The sequence below is a fragment of the Mustelus asterias genome, chromosome 15, assembly GCF_964213995.1.
Source record: "Mustelus asterias chromosome 15, sMusAst1.hap1.1, whole genome shotgun sequence".
NCBI lineage: Eukaryota > Metazoa > Chordata > Chondrichthyes > Carcharhiniformes > Triakidae > Mustelus > Mustelus asterias.
Window position 1 is genome coordinate 102,790,086 of NC_135815.1, and position 23,809 is coordinate 102,813,894.

At 44.0% G+C, this 23,809-nt stretch overlaps 1 protein-coding gene across 1 annotated transcript in view; it reads right to left on the reverse strand.

Moving 5' to 3' along the window:
- Window positions 1-7,191, reverse strand: part of LOC144504712 (N-acetyllactosaminide beta-1,3-N-acetylglucosaminyltransferase 2-like) — a 32,378-nt gene extending 25,187 nt beyond the window's left edge. Inside the window, exon 1 of the mRNA XM_078230457.1 lies at window positions 7,116-7,191. The gene's annotated coding sequence lies outside the window, so the exon portion shown is untranslated. The remainder of the gene's footprint in view (window positions 1-7,115) is intronic.
- Between the last annotated feature and the right edge of the window lie 16,618 nt (window positions 7,192-23,809).

Sequence of the window (23,809 nt, forward strand, 5' to 3'; positions counted from 1 at the left end):
CCTCCCCGACAGGACACTGACACACACCCCAGGATAAAACGTTTTAGAAAAAGATTAAAGAGAAGCCAAAGGAAATCATTGTACTTGACTTTGTTCTGTAAAAATCAGAACAAAAGTTCCAAAGTTCTCTCCTATTCTTGCTCATATTATACAATTTACACAAACATCACCCTCAGAATTCTGAAAACACAAATCCCAACATTACACAGTGACTTGTTAGTTTGCTATATTTTCATGTAGAACAAGTAGCATCCAAATCTTTTCATAGCCTCTTTAAAATGCCTATTGTTTCAAAGAACAAAGAACAATACAGCACAGGAACAGGCCCTTCGGCCCTCCAAGCCTGCGCCGCTCCCTGGTCCAAACTAGACCATTCTTTTGTATCCCTACATTCCCACTCCGTTCATGTGGCTATCTAGATAAGTCTTAAACGTTCCCAGTGTGTCCGCCTCCACCACCTTGCCTGGCAGCGCATTCCAGGCCCCCACCACCCTCTGTGTAAAATATGTCCTTCTGATATCTGTGTTAAACCTCCCCCCCTTCACCTTGAACCTATGACCCCTCGTGAACGTCACCACCGACCTGGGGAAAAGCTTCCCACCGTTCACCCTATCTATGCCTTTCATAATTTTATACACCTCTATTAAGTCTCCCCTCATCCTCCATCTTTCCAGGGAGAACAACCCCAGTTTACCCAATCTCTCCTCATAGCTAAGACCCTCCATACCAGGCAACATCCTGGTAAACCTCCTCTGTACTCTCTCCAAAGCCTCCACGTCCTTCTGGTAGTGTGGCGACCAGAACTGGATGCAGTATTCCAAATGCGGCCGAACCAACGTTCTATACGTCTGCAACATCAGACCCCAACTTTTATACTCTATGCCCCATCCTATAAAGGCAAGCATGCCATATGCCTTCTTCACCACCTTCTCCACCTGTGACGTCACCTTCAAGGATCTGTGGACTTGCACACCCAGGTCCCTCTGCATATCTACACCCTTTATGGTTCTGCCATTTATCGTATAGCTCCTCCCTACATTATTTCTACCAAAATGCATCACTTCGCATTTATCTGGATTGAACTCCATCTGCCATTTCTTTGCCCAAATTTCCAGCCTATCTATATCCTTCTGTAGCGTCTGACAATGCTCCTCACTATCTGCAAGTCCTGCCAACCTTGTGTCGTCCGCAAACTTACTGATCACCCCAGTTACACTTTCTTCCAGATCGTTTATATAAATCACAAACAGCAGAGGTCCCAATACAGAGCCCTGCGGAACACCACTAGTCACAGGCGTCCAGCCGGAAAAAGACCCTTCCACTACCACCCTCTGTCTTCTGTGACCAAGCCAGTTCTCCACCCATCTAGCCACCACCCCCCCTTTATCCCATGAGATCCAACCTTTTGCACCAGCCTGCCATGAGAGGTTTCATTTCACATTCTGGGAGACTGGGATCTATGAGTTGACTAGACATCATACTAAGCCCAGGTCCCTCACTTGCTTGTTTTAAAGATTTTGTACAAGGATGCATTGGATCATTTATTCCATTCATAGCATAGGAATGGAGAGATACTATGGAGGTGGAATAGATGGCTTTAGTGATTGTGTGGATAAGTTGTTCAAAACTCATCTCAAGTGTGACACCAAGTCCCCGAACAGGCTGAATCAGTGCTCAGCTTCAGATAGCGAGCCAATATCAACATTGTGAACTGCCTGATCACTTCCACAGCCTCACCTTCTCCTGGCTATCACAGCATTTCCAGCCCTCTCTTCTTTCCTGTGATTCTTTAGTCCCAGCACAGATTGCAAAACCTTCCTGAGCTTTCTCTGTGCCTCAGAACTCAATGACTGCTTCATTACATCTTTCATCTAACTTTCCCGTGATACAAACCAGCCTGGACTGCTTATTGAACAAAAGTTTGATCAAAGTGAAAGTTATTACATAGTTATCCCACGCCAGTGGGTGAATTAACAGGGTGTATACCAAGCATCACCACACCAACACTCTGGAATCAAGGGTTCCAGACCCTCCACTCCAAGTTTGTAAATCTCCATTTTTTTTGCAAATGGGGAAAAGTGGCTTTAGTTTCTCAACATCCGAATATCCGAATATCAGGAATATCATCGGGCGGCACCATGGCACAGTGGTTAGCTCTGCTGCCTCACAGCGCCAGGGACCCGGGTTTGATTCCCGGCTTGGGTCACTGTCTGTGTGGAGTCTGCATGTTCTCCCTGTGTCTGCGTGGGTTTCCTCCGGGTGCTCTGGTTTCCTCCCAGTCCGAAAGACGTGCTGGTTAGGTGGATTGGCCGTGCTAAATTTTCCCTCAATGTACCCGAACAGGCACCGAGTGTGGCGATTAGGGGATTTTCACAGTACTTCATTGCAGTGTTAATGTAAGCCAACTTGTGACACTGACAAATAAACTTTTAAACTGTGAACTTTAAACATTTGCTGCAATGTTAGGAGGAGTTAGACAATGTTACTGTCAATCACTCATGTATTGGCCCAACAAAACTTCCAGGAGGATAAAATATGTTGTTTCATAATCAAAGATTGAGATTACTGCTTTAGAATCAATGCTGGCTGCAGTTCACATGTCAGAAATGGAATACAGTCTACCAGGAGCGCAGGATAGCACAGCACAAGAGTTAAAGATAAACTGAAGAATATAGGGTTTGGAAGTTTATGGTATTCAGTGTCACATGAAGAAATATCTTCAGCATTGCTTCACATATTATACCGCTGTCAGCATGTAGGGCCAATATTGGCAGGTGAGTGAAATTTAGTCTGGTTGCAGTCAAAACCAGAATTCTGGATAGAATTTTGCCCGAGTTTCCTGCTTGCAGCCATTGAGTGGTGTTTTATATTGTACACATGGGTTGCATTTAGAAACTGGTAGATGCACTTTAAGTGCAAACCAATCAACTCACTTCATATATATGAGAACAAATACAACAACAACTTAGATTTATATAGCATTCCTAGACAGTTCACAGGAGCAATACAAGACAAAATATGAGACCAAACCACAGAAGGAGACATTAGGTGAGATGGACAAAATCATGGTTAAGGTGGTAGATCTTAAAAAGTGTCTGAAAGGAGGAGAGTGAGTTAGAGAGGTTTAAGGAGGGAACTCCAATGCTTCAGTCCCAGGCAGCTGGAAACACAGCCAGCAGAGGTGGAACAACTGTAATTGGGAATGTGAAAGAGGCCAGAATGAGAGGAGCACAGATATAAAGTTAACTTTATTTATTAGTCACAAGAAGCCTTACATTAACACTGCAATGAAGTTACTGTGAAAATCCCCACCACACTCCGGCACCTCTTCGGGTACACTGAGGGAGAATTTAGCATGGCCAATCCATCTAACCTGCACATCTTTTGGACTGTGGGAGGAAACCCACGCAGACACGGGGGATATCGTGCAAACTCCACATAGACAGTGACCCAAGTCAGATCCCTGGCGCTGTGAGGCAGCAGTGCTAACCACCGTGCCACCTCAGAGGATTGAGACTGAAGGTAATCACAGAGATAGGGGGTGGTGAGGCCATGAAGCGAGTTCAAAATAAGGATGAGAATTTTAGAATTGACACATAGTTTAATAAGGAGCCAATGTCGAACAGTGAGCAGAGGAGAGATGAGCGAATGGCATTCGATGCGAGCTAGGACATTGTCAGCCTGAGGTTTACAGAGCATAAAATGTGCAAGGTTAGCCAGGAATGCATTTGAATAGTCTGGAGGGATCAGGGTTTTCACAGCAATAGAGCGAGGTAGGAGTGGAGAGATACGATAGAGAGATGGAATAGATGGCTTCAGTGATTGTGTGGAAAAGTTGATGGAAACACATCTCAAACATGACACCAAGTTTCTGAAAAGACTGAATCACAGCTCAGCTTCAGACAGAGAGGGGGATGGAACTCTGCAGGGAAGAGGAGTTTGGCTTTAGCCTTCCCAATATTTAATTCTGGACGTCAGATTAACAGTTTAGAGATGATGATGTCACCAAGGGGCAGCATGCAGATAAGAGAAAGAGAAAGGGGGGGGTGGTGGTCAGGACAGATCATTGGAGGGACACCAGAGGTTACTGTGCAGGCGTGGGAAGATAGGCACTGATGGTGATTCTCTGGTTACAATTAGACTGATATGAATGGAATAAGTGCATCCTTGAACTACACAAGAATTTGGTTTCAGATCTTTGAGTGAACAAGGAACTCAGTGAAAGTAAACTCCCAGTTATTGAAGGCATTTCCTTAAAACTAGGATCCACAATGGACACTAATGAAACTGCTAGGCCAGATTTTGGTAACAATGTCACACAAGATCAGTGACCAAAAAGATATTAGCAAATAATAAAATTCCCCTCTTACAACATCCAACTGGGATATCCCTGAACTCCTCCCCAACAGACAAGGGCAGAGTCTTCTGTATGTTAAGATTCAGCTACAAGAAGCAGCAACTGACCAAATCCCAGTTGATAGGTCTATTCCTGTCAGCATAATTAACAGCCTCACACCAGCAGAGTTGGAGTGACAATCTGACACAAATACAATTTTTTGACTATAGTATGACCTTCCCAAAAATTAAAACAGATTTTGTTTTCTCCAACTCTGGTTGTGTGGGGAGAGCTATGTGGAACATATTGCCTGTGCAAACCTCCCAGCACTGTGGATATAATCCTGTCTGCAGTATATTCTCATTTTAAATTATACTGCGGTAACCTCTAAACTGTAAAACATAAAAAACAAACATTAGTTTGGTAGTCAGTAAAGGTTTGACTTGGGGAGATAATTTATTTGGAACAAGTACATCACATGCTAATTCTGGGTCACGTGAAACTCCATTTCACCATTTACTCAATTAAAATAAGCATTCTAAATCAGTATACATTACTCTGATCCTGCTGAACAACTAAACAGCATTCACCAAATGTTAAATTAAAATTATAACATCTCACTCCTATAATCTATGCACAATGGTGCTTCATTGAAAAACTGCAGTGCAAATGCTGGTTTCTCCAGAAGTCCTTAGATGTGGAAATTTCCATATTATTCTTATGCCAAAACACTCAAAGATGCAATTAAACAGTTATAAAACACAGAAGCATCACAAACATTGTTCTTATTCTCCCCAGCAATCCCAAAAACCAACCAATTATTAAGTAAGCAATCCCTTCAGAACACAGAACAAACTACTTCTTTGGGCAACATGTGTCTCTACACTAACCTTGAAGCTTATTTTTCTTGCATTCGATGTTTTAATTCTTTCCTCAAAATGTAAACTCTCTCTCTCAGTACGCAAGGCAGGGTGACACTGGGAGATCCAGTCACAAGTACAACGAGGACGACCTGGCAATATTTCCTCTTTTCCCAATTTCTAAGGCAATAAATCGGGGTCAATGAAACCTGGGGCTGGACTGGTGGTAGGGGTGGGGGCCTGTGGCCATTCCCGCCACTCCGGGGGTTTGGCCATTCCCGCCGCCCCGGGGGTTTGGCCATTCCCGCCGCCCCGGGGCTGCGGCCATTCCCGCCGCCCCGGGGCTGTGGCCATTCCCGCCGCCCCGGGGCTGCGGCCATTCCCGCCGCCCCGGGGCTGCGGCCACTCCCGCCGGCCCGGGGCTGCGGCCATTCCCGCTGCCCGGGGCTGCGGCCATTCCCGCTGCCCCGGAGCTGCGGCCATTCCCGCTGTCCCGGGGCTTTGGCCATTCCCGCTGTCCCGGGGCTTTGGCCATTCCCGCTGTCCCGGGGCTTTGGCCATTCCCGCTGTCCCGGGGCTTTGGCCATTCCCGCTGTCCCGGGGCTGTGGCCATTCCCAGTGTCCCGGGGCTGTGGCCATTCCCAGTGTCCTGGGGCTGTGGCCATTCCCAGTGTCCTGGGGCTGTGGCCATTCCCAGTGTCCTGGGGCTGTGGCCATTCCCGCTGTCCTGGGGCTGTGGCCATTCCCGCTGTCCTGGGGCTGTGGCCATTCCCAGTGTCCTGGGGCTGTGGCCATTCCCGCTGTCCTGGGGCTGTGGCCATTCCCGCTGTCCTGGGGCTGTGGCCATTCCCAGTGTCCTGGGGCTGTGGCCATTCCCGCTGTCCCGGGGCTGTGGCCATTCCCAGTGTCCTGGGGCTGTGGCCATTCCCAGTGTCCTGGGGCTGTGGCCATTCCCAGTGTCCTGGGGCTGTGGCCATTCCCAGTGTCCTGGGGCTGTGGCCATTCCCGCTGTCCTGGGGCTGTGGCCATTCCCAGTGTCCCGGGGCTGTGGCCATTCCCGCTGTCCTGGGGCTGTGGCCATTCCCAGTGTCCCGGGGCTGTGGCCATTCCCGCTGTCCTGGGGCTGTGGCCATTCCCAGTGTCCTGGGGCTGTGGCCATTCCCAGTGTCCTGGGGCTGTGGCCATTCCCAGTGTCCCGGGGCTGTGGCCATTCCCGCTGTCCTGGGGCTGTGGCCATTCCCAGTGTCCCGGGGCTGTGGCCATTCCCGCTGTCCTGGGGCTGTGGCCATTCCCAGTGTCCTGGGGCTGTGGCCATTCCCAGTGTCCTGGGGCTGTGGCCATTCCCGCTGTCCTGGGGCTGTGGCCATTCCCGCTGCCCCGGGGCTGTGGCCATTCCCGCTGTCCTGGGGCTGTGGCCATTCCCGCTGTCCTGGGGCTGTGGCCATTCCCAGTGTCCCGGGGCTGTGGCCATTCCCGCTGTCCTGGGGCTGTGGCCATTCCCGCTGTCCTGGGGCTGTGGCCATTCCCAGTGTCCCGGGGCTGTGGCCATTCCCAGTGTCCCGGGGCTGTGGCCATTCCCGCTGCCCCGGGGCTGTGGCCATTCCCGCTGCCCCGGGGCTGTGGCCAGGGTCAGTTTGTGACCCTCTCTGACCATTGTAAGGTGGTTGATCTTGTTGATATTGAGGTGAATGCTGCTCGCTGATGTTACTGAGGCGGCCAGTGGTTTCTCCCACATTCTGAGGCGCTGAGCTGTCCCTGTTGATCGTTAGAGGTTTTCATATAAAAACTGCTGCTTCCGCCCGGCTCCCGGAGGCCGGAGACAGGCCGGAGCCCCGCGCGGAGCCTCCCCACCGCCGCCTCTAACCCGCGGGAAGTCGGGGCTGGGCCCCCGCTCTGGCTGGGGGAGGGGAGCCACCTACCTGCCGCTTGTCGTCGGATCCGGTCCCGCTCCGGCCGCTCGCTCCCTCCGACAGCCACCCAGAACGAGACTGCAGCGGGGGGCGGGGCCTGAGATAGGGGCGGAGTCTGGAGCGGGGGCGGGGCCTGAGGGAGAGTGGGGTCTGAAATAGGGCGGGGCCCTGATGCGGGTGGGGCTGGAAAAGGGGCGTGGCCTAGGAGAGGAACGGGGCCTGGAGGAGCGGCGGGCATGAGAGGGCGGGGCGTGAGGGAAAGGGGCGGTGACTGAGTGAGGCGGGGCCTGAGAAGGGGCGGGCATGTTAGACAGGGTCGCGCCTGGGAGATGGGCGTCGCGAGGGCGTGGCTTGAGAAGGGGCGGGTCAGTGAAAAGGGGCGGGGCTTGCGGTCCAAGACGGGAGTGTTCTGAGAAAAGGCCTGCGTTTGTTCTGAGCCGGGGCGGGGCCTGAGAGAGGGGGTGTGGTCATTGAAGAAGGGCGGGGCCGGGTGAGAAGAGGCGGGGTCAGTGATGAGGGGCGGGACTGATATGGGGCGGTGAGAAAAGAGGCGTGATCTGCATGGGAGGGGCGGGGTCGAGAGGCAGTCTGCACGGGAGGGGCGGGGTCTGGCCAGAAGGGTGGGACCTGGGGCGGGGTCAGACAGAAGGGGCGGGGTCTCGGGGTGTGGAGAGAGCCTCGTTTCGATGGAAGGCTCTGGGGGCGGGGTCAAATAGCGGTGTTGTCTCCGGGGGCGGGACCTGGGAAGGTTCCGCCCTTCGCTGGTGGCCGTCATCTCTGCACATGCGCATGTCCGAATCGTTGCTCCAGTAGCTGCGCACGAGCAAGCCTGGAGCCGCCTGTGTTGGGCATGCGCGATAGCTGCTGGTAACTGGAACAGGATGGAGGGGCTGAATGGCCCCAGTTAGGAAAAAAATTATAATTCAGAGTTGGTTTGTAGCTTCGCAATGCCACACTTGTTGAAACATTGGCAACAAATCTAGCAACACCAGGTTAAACAACCTGTTCCAAAAGCCAGTGACTTTTGCTACCAAATAAACCTGTTGGACTTTAACCTGGTGTTGTTAAACTTCTTACTGTGTTTACCCCAGTCCAACGCCGGCATCTCCACCTCATAACAAATCTAGCAGCAGCCACGTGTCTCTCTTTTATAATAAGCCTAAATCATATTGAAGAGTCACATTTGATTTGAAACATTATCCCTGTTTCTCTCTCCACAGACGCTGCCAGATCTGCTGAGTATTTCCAGCTCTTTCTGTTTTTATTTTAAATGACTTTGCAATTAGGATCCTTGCGGATTTCATAATGTCATTATGACACAGAAAAAGGCCATTCGGCCAATCCATTCCCTGCTGGTTCTCTGTAGAGCAATCCAGTCAATCCCATACACCTCTATTCCCCATAGCCCTGCAAGATGATTTCATTTCTGTCTTGTCTGTTCCTCAGGTGAAGACTTTGACTCTCTGGGGGGTTTGGTAGGGTTCCGGCAGGTACGTAAGTGATTGACCTGCAGCCAGATATTCTGCTGCAAATAGAAGAGGATATCTCTCAGTTTGAGGTGAGTTGCTGGCTTGGGATTTCCTCTTGTGTGTTTTGTGTTATCTGTTATGCACTTGCTTTGAAGGAGGCTGCAACGTTTTTCATTTGGTTGCATCAGGTGCAGAGATGCCAGGGGCTAAAATTTCTCTAATGTTTTGTTGTATTTGTTTTTTGAATGCGATGTGGGCATCACTGACTTGGCCAGCTTTTATTACCCCTCCCTAATTGCCCTTGAGATGGTGGTGGTGAGTTGCCTTCTTGTGCCATTGCAGTCTATGTGGTGTAGGTACACCCACAGTGCTGTTAGGGAGTTCCAGGATTTTGACCCAGCAACATTAAAGGAACGGTGATATATTTCTACGTCAGGACGGTGAGTGTCTAGGCGGGGTATTTCCAGGTGGCGGTGTTCCCTTGTGCAGCTCTAACAACATTCGTGAAGCTTGACACAATCCAGGACAAGCAGCTCATTTGATTGGCACCCCTTCCACCAACATGCATTCCTTCCATCATTATGTACAATGGCAGCCGTGTTGTAACATCTACAAGAGCTGTTGTCCTTGTCCTTCTATATGGTAGTGGTCATGGGTTTGGAAGGTGCTGCCTCAGGAGTCTTGGTGAGTTGTTGCAGTGCTTCCCATAAATGGCACACACTGCTGCCACTGTACGCTTTGAAATTAATTGTAGCCTTAACTCCCAAAACAAAACAACTCACCGGGCTGCATTTCCTTGCAAACAGTGTACTCACTTTGTCTCCAATTCTGCTAAATAAGAATCCCTATTTTATCATTTTACTTATCTAGTTGATCAACCATTAAATCCACATGGCTGCAACATTCTAAGTGTAAAAGCCTTCAAGCTGCTTAGTTGTGCTTATCCCATTTTCTAGTTAAATTTTCCTGGAAGTGAATGTTACCTTGACCATGTTGAAGCAGGAACTATGCACTTATAACAATGTGAAGGTTGGGACTTGGGCAACTGCAACAAAATGAGGTTACAGGGATGGAGTGAACAGGGAGGGAGAGTAAACAGAAGTTGGAATTCAGACAATAGTTAGAAAGGACAAAGCAGTCCACGATCACAATCCTCGCTGCTCATTTATCAAATATTCATAAAGGGGCTTGTTCAAAAATGAATCTGTTTAGCGCGCAAGAAACAATACTTTTCACTGTATACTAATATATGTGACAATAATGAATCAAACCAAAGGTCACAGATCTGAATCGTATTTGCTGGTGAGTTTGAAAGTAAGGTGGGGGGTTGCATGTTAAATTCAGCGAGGCAGCCTGCCCACAGTCTACCCATCTGCCCCAGCAGAGTAACGATGGTGACCTGCTATTAGTGGGCCAATTGAGACCCCAAAGTGACCATGGCACCCTGTATAATTCAGCTAGTTTCTCTCCTCACCCTGATTTTCTGAATATTTCCAGCATTTTCTGTTTTCATTTCAAAAATTTGAGTTCCATCTGATGAGTGTTTTTGTGTCAAGCCAGAGTCGGAATCTCAACTCAAGCCACTGTATGTCAGTTAATATATCAGAGTAGCCAAGATTCAGGAGCCTTTGGCCATTTTGGCATAGAAAAGAAGTTAGATATCATAGAATCACTACAGTATAGAAAGAGGCCATTCAGCCCAACAAGCCTGCATCGACAATAATCCCACCCAGACCCTATCCCTGTAACCCCACATATTTACCCTGCTAATCCCCCCAAAACTAGGGTCAATTTAGCATGACCAATCACCCTAACCTGCACATCTTTGGACTGTAGGAGGAAACCAGAGCACCCGGAGGAAACCCACGCAGACACAGGGAGAACGTGCAAACTTCACACAGACTGTGACACAAGCCGGGAATTGAACCCTGGCACTATGAGGCAGCAGTGTTAACCACCGTGCCACCCCAGAGAATGGTTTCTTTAAAACATTTGTTAAATTGAAACATGTTTAAGGGGTTCAATTCAGAGGAAAGCAGAGCTGACATATGTATTGAAGATTGAAGTGGGAGGCGATAGATGAGGGTATGGGTAGACGCAGGAGAAGGCAGTTTGTCTTCTCAATGCTGACACCTTAGTCAGACTTTTCATGGAGGAGACCCGGGCACCAAGAGTTAGTCAAAGCACAGAAACATGTGAAGGGATTGACCTCCTGTCCTATGCAGTAAGGCAGGGTATTGGCCAGCCTGAGGTGTATACCCAGGTAAGATATTCTTTCAGAGAATTGGTGGAAAAGTGGTGGGCCGAATGGCCTTCTACGCCGTAGGGATTCTATGGTTCTAAATGCATGGCACCTGCTCCTGAATCTTTGACCATTGGTGAGAGCAATATTCGGTATATTTCAGCACGGCAGCATTGTGTTGTGGAGTGTTGGAGCAAATATATGGAAGCTAATTATTGTAATGAGAGTCTTAACTAAGATTAAAGCAAGATGTAAGCAGGAATGACTGGAGGAGATTGGAGAAACTGCAGCTTTTGCAGCGTTTCCCACCTCCGCCCATTCTCACTGTAATGGAGGAGCTGCCTGAATGAGAAACTTCCCCACAACCTCAGGCCAAACTATCCCAGAGCAGCGTTCAGACTGAATTTAAAACATCAGGTCGGTGCAGTTTGCCCCTTGCAAAGGATTTGAGCATTGATATGAGAAAGACAGCATCTTCAGTGTTGAAATTGAGATCTGATACCTCACCTGCAGGACTGGGATTGGTCTTGTTTCTATTTCCAATTTCAAGCTTGTACTTTAGATTTGACAGACAGGACAGGTGGGCAACATTGCAGTAAAACATTAGGTTCTGATATAACAGGCAGTTTATACGAGGCAGTTTTCAAAAGTTCTGGTTGAACATGGAAAAATAAGCACAGCAGTGTTTGCAGGTAAATGATCAATGTCAAGGATCTCCACATCAAGGATTCCATTAGCAGGTCAGGTTACACTGAGTCCCAAATGCATCAACAGCATAAATGTAACAAATGATTCCATGAAAATTGTAACAAACACTGAAAGCTAATTAAAGAAAACAATAGAAACACTCACTTTGAAAGAAAGATCATTCGTATTTGCATTGTTACACTGATGCCAACAAAATGTCAGAAGCAGAAATGGAGCAAAGGCAGACAGATTTCTCTAATTTATTTCACATTTTAGATATGAGATGAATGCCAGAACACAGCAGAGAAATGAAGCATCGGGGTTGGGGGCAGAGATTTTCCAGCATTTCCACAGCTGTATGATACTCTGGAGAAAAATCAAGAGGAAACTAAAAAAGGTTGTTTCTTTTGTCACTTTCTTTGAACATTTTTCTTTACCAGATACAAAAATATTGAGACTGGGAAAACATTGGCTCTTTGACTGAAAGGCATCCAATTGGGTAATTGGCGTAGGGTGACAGCATTCCATAAGGATGGATGTGCTGTCTGAATGATTGCTGGGGTATGCAGGCAAGTCATGTGATGAAACTTCCAGGATTAATTTAATTACAGTTGGCAACCCTAAGTATTGTGAAATGATACAGAGGGAGGCTATTCAGATATTGTGCCTGTCCTGGCACTTTGAAAGAATGATCCAATGAATCTCACTCACCTTCACTTTGCCCATAATCTTACCATTTTCTCCCCTTCAAGTATTTATCTAATCTCCTTTAAAATGTATTTCTGAATCTTCTTCCACGGCCCTTTCAGGAAATGCATTCCAAATCACAGCAACTTAATGTGTTAAAAAACAAATTCTCATCATCTTGCCTCTGGTATTCATCTGAAATCTATTTCCTACCTCTGCCACTGGAAATAGAGTTACTTCTCATCTATAACAAAACCCTTTCTTCTTTTGGCTCTATAAAAAACAAGGTCAGCTTTTCCAATCTTTCCATATCAGAAATGTCCCTCATTCTGCTATTGTTCTGGAACATCCTCTCTGATAGCATGGCTAAAGTTTAGATTTCTATATTCAATTAAATTTAATCTCTAGAGTGATTTGATCACGTCATTACGGGCAACACAAAGACAGCTTCTGTTCTGCTTCACCCATAGTTAACAAATCTGATTCCTGTTAGTATGCTATTGTGTATCATTTCAAATATTACATTTGTGCTTTTGAATGGTAAGTGCTTTGATCCAGAAATGCACAAACTAGTGGGAGTTTCTTGTGAGAGGTGGAATATTGGCAGGCATTGTGTAATGATTAATACTTTAGTACAATGGTTAGTGATTTGTTCTTGGTATCATAGCTAAACATTATCTTTGCAAATCAACTCATAACACCCACATAAGTTCCACATTTCAAGTTAAGAGGGAGGTAAAGTTGAGGGATAACTTTTTGTTTAAAGTACTTAGGCATTTTTTCTAAGGAAAAATAATAACCCCATCAGAATTTCCTTGCTGATTTTGTAAAAATATCACTGAGATAGTCTTTACCCAGGATGAGCTGCTCCAGTCACACACACAGTAATAGCTGAGCTCATAAATCCAACCAGAGACTGATATAAACTGTAGAAGCTAAAAATTCAGACCCACTGAACAGCCACTCCAGAGACGCCAAACACGGAAAGTCTAGGATTCAGTTATTATTTTGTTACTGAATGAACCCAATAGAATTTATTAATCATAACGTGCTTCTAGTTTTATTCCTGACATTCCTGCAGGAGCAAACTCATGCAGGGGTGCGGTTCCACTCGCATTTCTCTTGCTGTCTTGATGAAGAGAACATTCTTCACGTGCAAACCTACGCAGCAATTGTTGACAGAATATTTAATCACAGAGCAACCACATTTTTACTGGATATGAACACAGCTACACATTCCAACAATAAATCATGGTCTCCTTACCTAAGGAAGAAAATATTTGCCTTAGAGGGAGTGAAATTCAGATCAATTGCTGGTGTAAGAATCCATGGGTTTTTCTTGTGAATTACTGGAAACTAACTGAATTGCCGCAATCGACTGATTGTAAATGAGAGGTTTTGTTGGTGGTGATTTGATAATGTTTTCACCCAGCTATAGTTTTAACCCTGCTTGTAATGCCCTCTGAGTAAAGACAGTTGAAATGTGACACAATGAATCATTGTGGTTTGGACTTTAATTGGCTGAAAGTTTAATCGGCCTGCAAGGTGTAAAAGTAACCAAAAGGTCAAAAAGTAAACCTGGACATAAATCTAACAGTGTGAAAATAGGCAGTTTGCAAGAACAAAGAAAATTACAGCACAGGAACAGGCCCTTCGGCCCTCCAAGCCTGCACCAACTATGCTGCCTGACTTAACTAAAACCCCCTACCCTTCTGGGGACCATATCCCTCTATTCCCATTCCTATTCCCGCTAAGCGGGAAGAAGACGATAAACTCCTTAGCAGAATGTCAGAAGACGGTTTGTGAGCTGGAGTTGAAACAAAATAACGGGATGCCGAGACCAGTTTTCCTCGCCTTGGCCCAAGAGCCAATGTTAATGAGCTGATAGGTATCAGAGCTTGGAAAGCGAGGCTGTGTTACATTGACTGGCATGACTAAAGAGTTGATTACGCTTACACCCAGAGGGTAAAGATAATTCCGCTCCACTTTGTTATCACTACTCAGAGATTAGGATGTGTCAAGCCTTATTTCTACTGAATAAAATATAACCATTGTCACCAATAAGGGTTATCACTTTGAATTATTTCGAAACTTGAGAATATGGGTTTAAAGGATTAATTGACTCTTACACTCCAAACTCTAAAACTGGGGATGAGGGGATTATCCACTGAGGAGAGATTAGGTACACTAGGCCTACATTCCTGGAGCTTAGAATGAGAAGTGATTCTGTGATTTAATTGAAACAGATTAGATTCTGAAGGGGCATGACAGGTTGATGCTGTTACCCCTGACTGGGGAATCTAGAACCTAAAGTCAGAGTCTCAGGATAAGGAGTTCACTCAGAGGTTTGTCCTTTGGAATTCTCTACCCCAGAAGTCTGTCGATGCTCAGATTTTGAGTATATTTAAGATTGAGATCAATAAAATTGAGGATACTAAGGGAATTAAGGGATGCAGGGACAATGCAGTAAAGGTGGAAGATCAGCCATGATCTTACTGACTGGTGGAGCAGGCTTGATGGGCCGAATGGCCTTTTCCAGCTCCAATTTCTTATAGTTTATATATTTCTTACTGTGATAAAGGGTGGAACCAATGATAGATTTCCCATCATCCCTCACTTCAAGGCACTGGAATCAAGTGAACCATCTCAATTCCTGTCACAAGATTAGATACATAGCTCAGACTAACATAACTAGAGCAAAGGGGAAAACCTTATTGGGAGAAAGCTTTCACATTTTAAAGTTTATTCCAGCAAATTGATAATACAAAATCAGCAGACTAAACAGAGATGATAGATTTAGTACGTTGGGTTGAAACATCCTGCTTTCCTCACCCTCCACATTCTCAGCCCTTTTCAAATCCCAATTCCTTTCATATGTGTTCCTGGGACAACGCTTCCCGAAACCATTTACAACTGCAGTTTCTAAACCCCAATTCTCATACCGTCTCCCTCGACTTGACATAATACTTCTCAACTGTCAATCTGCTGAACTTCTCTCTCACATTCAACTTTGGTGTCCTTCCAGCGCAATCTTTACTTTCACATTCTTGTCGATCTCGATGGCACGGTCCCTATCTCACTCCCTTCAATCCAAGGAGTGCATATTTCAATCTATCTGGCCCACAACTGATTTATCCTATCATCACTAATTCTGGTCAAAACACATTTAGTGCTAGTTTTCTGCTTAAACTGCTCACTATTCCAGGAATATTCTGGAGAGAAAATATAATTCCAGCTTATTTTCCCCACTATCAAGTCTCCTTCCCTGCTCCCTCTACCCTCACTTCTAACACATGCAAGAAGCTTGTGAACTTAATTACCATTAAGCTCGAGACCATCGAAATGTGCGGGTTAGGTTGATTGGCTATGCTAAAGTGATCCTAATGTCAGGGGGATTAGCAGGGTAAATTTGTGGGGTTATGGGCATAGGGCCTGGGTGGGATTGTGGTCGGTGCAGACTCGATGGGCCGAATAGTCTCCTTCTGCACTGTAAGGATTCTATGAATCAGCTACTAAAACAATCCTTTTCAGATTTCCTCTGCTTGAACATTAAGTCATGATGTGGAGACGCCGGCGTTGGACTGGGGTAAGCACAGTAAGAAGTCTCACAACACCAGGTTAAAGTCCAACAGGTTTATTTGGTAGCAAATACCATAAGCTTTCGGAGCACTGCTCCTTCGTCAGATGGATGTCCATCTGACGAAGGAGCAGTGCTCCGAAAGCTTATGGTATTTGCTACCAAATAAACCTGTTGGACTTTAACCTGGTGTTGTGAGACTTCTTACTGAACATTAAGTCCACAGGGCGCATTCTCCTATTCTGCCTGCCATGGGAATTGTAGCAGGCGAGGGATGGACCATGAAAAAGTCCCTTGACCTCAGGCGGGATTTTCCGATTTCGGGGTCAGTGCGGCTGGAAAATCCCACCCAACATCTTTCTCTCGCTTCTCCCGCACCATCCTCATTCCCACTCTGAATTCATCCTGTCCATGAGATCCATGTCCTGCTCTCTCAATCCAATTCTCACAGAATGGCTGAACATCTCTTCCTACTCCTCGTGTTAGCTGATATTAGAAATGGTTGTCCAATATCCAGTCTTGGATGAGCCAGAATTTCCCTCAGGGGAAACCAAAAGAATTCTCTCCCTAAACTCTCCATGTTGAAAATGCATTTTACACTGAACCAAGGTTTTGGTCGCTGCTCTTAATTTATCCACTGTTTTAGAAAAAAATAATTGATGTGTGTTTGAGCAATTAAATGGCACAGATTGTTTTGTCATTTACTGTATTTACCAGTGACAGAAACAATTCTATTTTTATTTGACCATTTGTAGTGTATAGATCCATCAAGAAAAAAGACTAAATTTAGAGTTCTGGTGAGTCAGTAAATGGAATGTGTTGTATTTGCCAAGTTCTGCATTACTTAAAATGAACAAGTAATGTTTTTGGCACAAGGTGGAATTTTCCTTTCTGGAAGATAAATATTTTGTCTGTGTTATAATTAAGAAATTTCTGTGCAGACTCACTTACTTTCATCTTTATATTATTTTGTTAATTCTACTGTTAGTATTCATTAAGTTATTGTTTTGTGAAAAGGTTTTAAATGTTTTTTGTTAAATGTCTTAATTTAATTCCCTCTTTCATGTAATAGAGCTGCTAATACTTTGGCGAATGCATCATTGTCTTCTGAAAGAATTCATGAGTCAGTTAGAGCAACTTTCGAAACAGCCAAAGGATGTTGAACTGCTTCTAGCTCTGAATGATGCTAAAAAGAGTAGCATAAAAATCAGTATCACCTTTTTAACATATTTCCTTCCTCTAACTGGAGATGCAACAGTAAATTCTACTGTAACAAGAAAGGAGATTCATCTAGAAAGTTAGAACAGCTTCTATACAGTTTAATTTTCCCACAAGAGTTGATGATGTCACAAACTACTGACTTTCCACTACCTCATTAATCCACCACCTCTTACGTACAGTGAGTGCCTGTCTAACATCAAGCCCCGTATGACTCAAATTTTCCCACAGCTGACTTATCATTTTCAGTTCCCCATCAGCGCTGCTATTGACTCTATTCCTGGTAAGACTCAAACTGAAGAAAACCACCTGTAACTTTTATATCATCTTCAATGCTGAACTGAGCTTCACACACACATCCTTTCCATCACTTGCAGCACTTATTGCCACCTCCACACCACCTCTACACTTAGCTTACATCTCTGACACTATGGCTGGAATTTTACCACCCCGCCTGCCACAGAAATCTGCGCGGGCAAGGGGCGGACAATGGAAAGGTCTGTGGACCTCGGGTGGGATTTTACAGTTTTGGAACGAACGAGGCCGTAAAGTCCCGCCCCATAACCCAAATCAATGCTTTCATTATCGCTTAATCTCATCCATGCCTTCCTCCACTTCACTGAAGTCTGTAACATAGAATATTACACCATTTGGGAGGCTTCCTCCCTTGTCCAGTTAGCGAGACTGTCCCTACAACCCTCCTTTCAATTTGTCCGACTCCATTTTTTATCCATTTTTGTGGACATGGACCATGTCCCTTGTCCACAGAAAGCAGTGATTTAAGAGTTTTTAGGCTCCTTCTGAGGGCATTTAAGAGTCAACCACATTGTTGTTCTGGAGTCACTTGTGGGCCAGACCAGGTAAGGACAGCAGATTTCCTTCCTTAAAGGACATCAATGAACCAGATAAGCTTTTACAATGATCCATCTGTTTAGCTTTTTGACTGATATTCAACCTTCCCTTTTTAAATCTACCTTGAAGTGTGAAATCAGAAGTTAATGGACTTTAAACTGTGATTGGCAGAAAATGTAAAGAAAAGTCCTCCAGTCTCACCACGTGAGTAACCTCGTGAAGGAAAATGAAAGAGAAACATTGACGAAATAGGGGTTGTCTTGAGGATGAAGACAAAGCACAATGTTAGTATTGCAATCCAATAGACAACTTCATGCCTGTCTTCTGATGACAGGTGCCAACACTTCAAACTGGTTCATTCTGAACTATCACATCCTCTCCTTTAATCAGAAAATTTAAAAATGACGTTATTTAAATAAATAAAAGGACATTAGGAAAACTAAACCAGATTGGTAAAAGATTCTACCTGTAATTTTGTGTGTGGCTTGAGTAGGTTAACATTTAGTGATGGGATTGGGAGCTTCTTCAGACCTCCTAGATTCTCTGATCCATTTCAGATTCCCAGCATTTGTATTTTATTTCTTATTAATATTGGAAATGTTCAACTCAATTAAACAGTAGAATATTGCTAAACTTTAAATGAATGATTTTATCCTTCTTCTAATTGATAATGTTCTACATGCAAGACCAGTTTATAACAAAAAGGTACCCACAACAACTGCACTTGGAGGACAGTACAAGTTTTTGTTTAACAAGAATTATTAGTCCTCTAGTGTGAACCCTAGGGTGCTGGAACTGACAGAAACATGTCCTAAAAAAGTTATAATAATTTTAACTACTGTTTCTTTCTTGTCATTTGTAATGTCAAACCAGTTCAATCAATCAGGGGGTGCGATAGCCCAGTGGTATTATCTCTAGACTATTAATCCAGAAACTCAGCAAATGTTCTGGAGACCCAGGTTTGAATCCCACCATGGCAGGTGGTGGAATTTGAATTCAATAAAAAATACCTGGAATTAAGAATCTACTGATGACCATGAAACCATTGTCGATTGTCGGAAAAAACCCATCTGGTTCACCAATGTCCTTTAGGAAAGGAAATCTGCCATCCTTACCTGGTCTGGCCTACATGTGACACCAGAGCCACAGCAATGCAGTTGACTTTCAACTGCCCTCGGGCAACTAGGGATGGCAATAAATGCTGGCCAGCCAGCGAATAAATAAAAAAAAAATCAGAGTATAGTCGGGAAATCCCAAGGTATCATTATTTCTTACACATGTTGCCCTCTTTTTAGGAACACAGTACAACCGTTCCTTAGGCATCCTCTGCATTTTTCAATAGTTCTTTGATGCTCAGTATTTAAACACCACTGAAAATGTAGTCAATACCCAAAAATGTACTTTGTCTCTTTCCCCAAGTAATAATTTTCAAGAGAAGGTTCTGCCCCTTGGGTTGTGCAATGCTGTGCTGTCCTTACATAAGAACAGCCCACAGGGACCAATCCCACTGATTTCTTCCCTTTTTGTGGACAGAGGACTGTCTTTGGTCAATATCTTAGGACCACAGTACCACACACAATAGAGTGTTATTATGGGTCAAATCCACCTGCTGAAACTGCACAGCACAACTCGCTTCAAATCTACTGAAGGCTGGCACTAAACCACACTAACCTGGCTGAATGTTGATGTTTAATGACTATAGATGTTTTAATGGTGTATAAAGATTTAGAGGCAACCCCCTTAGACTGATAGAAATTTAACTTTTCACTCATCTTTTTCCCATTTAAATGATGTAAAAAATTCAAAGTGTTTTTTTACAGCATGGGAACACTGCCTTGGCGACATGTGGTGCTGCGTACGTGGCCTAGGTTTCATTTCAACTGAATAATCGACTCTTTTGTCCGTGTAATTTAATTGGTATACAAAGCAATGCCCTTGTAAAAGCTGTGGTAGGATTAATCAGAGATTGAATTATTTAGTGCTGGAGTACTGCAAACACTGGAGTTAATTTACCAGGACTGGACACTCAATGCCAGGTTAAAGTTAAAAACAAACAGTTTGATTTTTGGAGGAGCTGGTATGTTACAGCAAGTTCCATTTCATTCTGGTGTCAAATCAAGCCCCGTCTTCAACTCACATTGCATTATATACTATTACTCTGATATCAATGCATTCATAAGCACGTTTTAATCTTGTGCCAGAGTTCAACTTGATGCTGAAACAAAGCAAAGGTAGACATCAAGTTCGGCAGAGTATCTGCCTTATTAAATTCGAGCTATAACACCCCAAACTTTGTGTTCATGTAAAGTACTTCTCGCTGTACGGATACTAAACAGGAGTGTGTAGGTACTGCTGGTCAGCCCCTGGTATGGCAAAAAGCCATATACGTTCTTCAGATGTGCTGGTTAGGTGCATTGACCCGAACAAGCACCGGACAGTGGCGATTAGGGAAATTTTACAGTAACTTCATTGTAGTGTTAATGTAAGCCTTACTGGTGATAAATAAACTACTTTAATTCTGTATTTTGTGGGATTTGCCCATGTACTGTGTGCTGTATGGAAAAAAAACGTGTGAAATAATTATTCTAGCTTTGCTTTAGGAACTAATAAACTGTTCAAATAATGACTGTAAACTGCTCAAGACACTTACAGACAAGGTAATGGGGGCACTATTTGGAAAGTGGATACCGATTAGATGGTTCACATTGCAGCATAAAAAGTGAACTCAATTGTGAAAACTTCCTGTCCTTTACTGGTGTCATAGAGCAGATCTAGAGAACATTTGGTGTCCTTTAATGGCAGTGGTTTTCAAAGTATGGTGTGCGGACCACTGGTGATCCAAAGTGCGAGTTACTGAGGCGTAATGCCACTGCCAAGGCCATAGAAGAGAACAGGGTGGAACTCACATCCCCACCACTCGCATAATATCACACCGCCTGGCTCCCACATACCTGACACAAATCATCATGAGCGCAAGAATCAATGATATAATTTTCCAATCAAGATTTGTGTTGTTGCTGATCTTGTTTGATATGAATTTTATATTAGAATAAATAAACGTATTCTCTTGTGGTATTAAGATTTATAACAAAAATGTTTATATTTCATGCCGAGAAAAATTAATTTACTTATACTGAATTAAAAATAAATAGAAATGTATTACATTGAGTAATGAGAAAGGAGTGAAATATCTCTAAGTTCCCATTAATTCTGATGGATTTTTTTTTGTGGTGGCATGTGAAAGTGGGTGGGATAGGGTCTGGTAGGCGGTCTGCAAAGTCTTTCGCCTTGTTTAAGTGGGCCATGGACACTATGTTAATGGATGTCAATAAACATGCATCAGGAAACATTTCAGCTTTAACTGCAAGTAGGAAATCCACCAAAACGTAACCAGAAATAACAATGAAGAAACAAAGAATTCCTCCTGGAACTGTACAAACAACTGCCATACTGCTGAGCTGTAGAGGTGTGACATTCAAGGACCAAGAACGGTCAAAAGAATCAGTGAAGAAACTCAGCATCATTGATAAGAAAAAGCAAAATTAGAACTCCTGCCTCAGAACCATATCCAGTCACCTCTGCTGGAAAGTCTTTCAGTGTAAGTTGGCACATTAAGAAGTCTCACAACACCAGGTTAAAGTCCAACAGATTTATTTGGAATCACGTGCTTTTGGAGCGCTGCTCCTTCACGTGGTGAGTGGTGGCTGAGGATCCAATCCAACTGCAATTTTGATGAAAGCTGATCCAAGTTTGTGGAAGATTCAAATATCAGGACCGGAAGGAAATGAAAGATCAAAAGTTTTCTGGCACTAAAAAGTTTGCGCAACAAATTATTAGTGAACGATTTTAAAAACAAGGCTTAACAGATAGTTATTTATTTCCGAACAAGGATTTGAAAGATAGGTTTAGAAAGTGTGTGGTTATTGGGTGGCACGGTGGCACAGTGGTTAGCACTGCTGCCTCACAGCACCAAGGACCTGGGTTCGATTCCTGGCTTGGGTCAATGTCTGTGTGGAGTTTGTACGTTCTCCCCGTGTCTGCGTGGGTTTCCTCTGGTTTCCCCCCCCAGTCTGAAAGACGTGCTGGTTAGGTGCATTGACCCAAACAGGCGCCAGAGTTTGGTGATCAGAGGAATTTCACAGTAACTTTATTGCAGTGTAAATGTAAGCCTTACTTGTGACTAAAAAATAAACTTTACCTTTACTTTCAATAGAGAACAGGATTTTTCAATTACTTCCACAAGTCCAGAAAGTGATAAATATAATTTATCAAATGCCTTCTGATAATAAATTACACCTTTTAACCCAATGTACCTCCCCAAAGAATTCCAGTAGATTTGTGAGGCATGATCTATTGTGTTTAAAGTCAGTCTGGCCACTCTGCAGTTTGTGCTTTTTCAATAATACCTGCAATCCTGCAAACTGATTTAAACATCTACAAAAGTTGGATTAATTGGCAAATAATTCCCCCAAACAAGACTCATTAATTTTTTTAAAATCAGGACAGCATTTGATGATACAGCATTTGTATTTTTGGAGCTTGTGAAATTATTAAAGAGCATTTTATTTTATTCCTCATCTGTTCTGGTTAAATAACTAAACAGAAATCTATAAACAATCATTCCACAACAAATCAAAGCAAAGCCATCATGGGATGAGCAATAAATGCCAGCAATACCCACTTCCCATGAAAGAATACATTAATAAAAACACATTATAATAGTCAATTCACCCCACACCAGAGGATTGCTATTGGAGGATTAACAAACTTCTTTAGTTAACGTCAAGTTTAATTATCAGCCTTGGGAACACAACTGGTGTTAATGGAAGGCTCATAAACAGGACCGCCATAAAGATTTTGCAAAAACTGGAACAAGAAACAAATAGAAAACCTTAAAATGCTAACAAGATTGCTTGGCATCTGTTGGGTAAAAGCAAGTTAATATTTCAGGGAGACCTTTGCATCATGTCAAACTTTTTCAGGTCCTTTTTAGTGAGGTAGATTTCGACATACCAATCACCTGGCAAAACCTTCTGGGAAGAAGGGGATGGGCAAGTGGAGGGGAATCACCCTCCCTGTTAAAAAGCCTTTATCAAGATTGCTAGCAGAATATTTAATCATGGGACACCACTTGTCCTTCCTCAACAGCTACACAATGCTAATCAGAGGGAAACATCTGGCTAAAAGTTCCAACTGTGGTTTCCCTTGTATTTGCCCAATCAGCTGACTGTCAGGAAAATGGGTAGTTTTAAGTGATCTATATTTGTATTAAATATTAGAAATGTTATATTTAAATAGATTTAATTTAGTTTTTCTGTGTAAAGAAGGGTAAACCTATAGTTAAGATTTATGCTAGACAAAGGTGTTTGCATCTAGGGGTTTTTGGTTTCAGATAAAATTGTGCTACGGTTGTGCTTAGAGAGGGTTATAGCAAGAAAAGTAAACACGCTGGGAGAAGCATAAAGTCATTGCTTAGCAACCAGGGGCACCTTTAGGGTAGAGTGCTTTTTGAATGTAGTTTTAACTGAATACATTAACAGTTAGTTTTAGAAAGCTAGAGAGGGATTATCTCTCTCAGCTTTGCTAGAAGAAAGGCCATACCATGAAGTAATGCTTAAGAAAGCAAGTGCAGGAATCATAAAGAATAGCTAGCAAGCTAAGGAAACTAGAAAAATGAAGAGAAGTTTCCAAGAAGTCTGAAGTTGAAGGAATGAAGAGGAACCTCCTTTTGGAACAGGATACTGCTTAAGGAAGTCAAAGTCAGACCTAGGGAGAGAAGAGCTGATGAGATTGATTAAGGCAAGCCACACATCTGAAGCACTCAAAAGGTTTTGTGTCCGTATTTCCAGTGTTTGAAGCAATAGTATTCTGTTGGGGACTGAGAACCCGAGTTTGTGTAAAAGCATTAAGACACAGGAAATCTCAAAGAAGAGGTGGAAACCTGGTGCTGGATTCCTTGTTAAAAGTAGAG